At 43.7% G+C, this 1,578-nt stretch overlaps 1 non-coding gene across 1 annotated transcript; it reads right to left on the reverse strand.

The window, feature by feature from the left end:
- Window positions 1-1,283: 1,283 nt before the first annotated feature.
- Window positions 1,284-1,356, reverse strand: TRNAR-ACG (transfer RNA arginine (anticodon ACG)). The gene has a single exon. It is a non-coding gene; the product is annotated as a tRNA-Arg (tRNA).
- Between the last annotated feature and the right edge of the window lie 222 nt (window positions 1,357-1,578).

Raw genomic sequence — 1,578 nt, forward strand, 5'->3', positions numbered from 1 at the left:
TCTATCTAACCATCTATCCATGTACCTCCCTATGTATTTATCTATCTAACCATCTATCCATGTCCCTCCCTATGTATCGATCTATCCAACCATCTATCCATGCACCTCCCTATGTATCTATCTATCTAACCATCTATCCATGTCCCTCCCTATGTATCTATCTATCTAACCATCAATCCATGTACCTCCCTATGTATCTATCTATCTAACCATCTATCCATGTACCTCCCTATGTATCTATCTCAAAAATTAGCTCATCCATCAGGCAGGCATCCTTATAAATTTTCTGATTATATATAAAAAAAAAAAAAAGAAACACGAAGTTGTACCCATTCTGTTTGTTTTTATTCTACCACACACACACACACACACACACACTTTCATGCATGTAGGTAAAGGCCATAACTATCTCCGGAACACAAACATACACAAGTAAACACAAACATGCGCACACATACGGAAATCCATAAATACTTCACACACACACACCACCGTGTACACATTCTCTCTCTCTCTCTCTCTCTCTCTCTCTCTCTCTCTCTCTCTTCCAATTTCTCGTTGCGATGGTAGTTGTAGCGGTAGTGGTGGTAGAGGTCGTGGTAGTTGATGGTGGTGGTGGTTGTGGTAGACTGTGGCATATGATGATGGTAATGATGAATGGTGATGGGAGAGAGAGAGAGAGGGGGGGGGGGAGCGGAAAATAATGAGAGGGAAGTTGTGATGGAGGAGACATGGATACGGGAGGAAGGAAAGGAGAGATAACAGGAAGGTGACAGGGTGAAGGAGGGAGGGAGGGAGAAAAGAGGAAGAAGGAGGGAAGGAAAGGGCTGGAAGGAGGAAGGAAGGAGCAGGAGTGAGGGAGGAAGGAAGGAGCAGGAGTGAGGGAGGAAGGAGGAAGAGAGAGAGGATGGTAAGACAGTGAATGGAGAGGATGAAAGGGAAGGAATGGAGGAGAATGGGAGAGGGAGGATGATGATGAAGAGAGGGAGAAGAGGGAAGGAGGAAGGAGAGGAAGGCAGGGGGGAGGTAAAAAAAAAAAAAAAAAAAAAAAAAATGAAAGAGGGAGGCTGGATGAAGACAGAAGAGAGGGGGAGGGAGAGCAGGAGTTGGAGGAAGGGAAGGAGGAAGAAAATGAAGAAAGGAGGGAGGGAGGAATGTTAAAGGACGTAAACAATTTCTATTCCAAATTTTTAAGTTCTCTGGTCAAATATATCTAAATCTATATCAAAATAGTTCTATAAAAATCATAAGAAAATATCAAAATCTCGTGTAAAAACATCCGCCGACCTCGCCAGGATTCGAACCTGGAATCTTCTGATCCGTAGTCAGACGCGTTATCCGTTGCGCCACGAGGCCGTAGGAACACAGGGAAGTGGCTCACATTTTCTCACTTTTCCCCTGTTCCTTTGGTTGTTTTAATAGTTTAGAAATAGGTCTTTTCTCACTCTCTCTCGCCTTTACCCTATTGACTTTCAGGAAATCATCTTTCTTTTTCCACCTTGTTTTTGTGACCTTTTTACCTGCACACCTTTCCTCACTTTCCTCCTGTAAGGTGGGATGTAGCTCCCTTTTTCTCGC

This window comes from Coenobita brevimanus, chromosome 68 (assembly GCF_032717465.1).
Source record: "Coenobita brevimanus isolate Jiangsu-jjx chromosome 68, ASM3271746v2, whole genome shotgun sequence".
Lineage (NCBI taxonomy): Eukaryota > Metazoa > Arthropoda > Malacostraca > Decapoda > Coenobitidae > Coenobita > Coenobita brevimanus.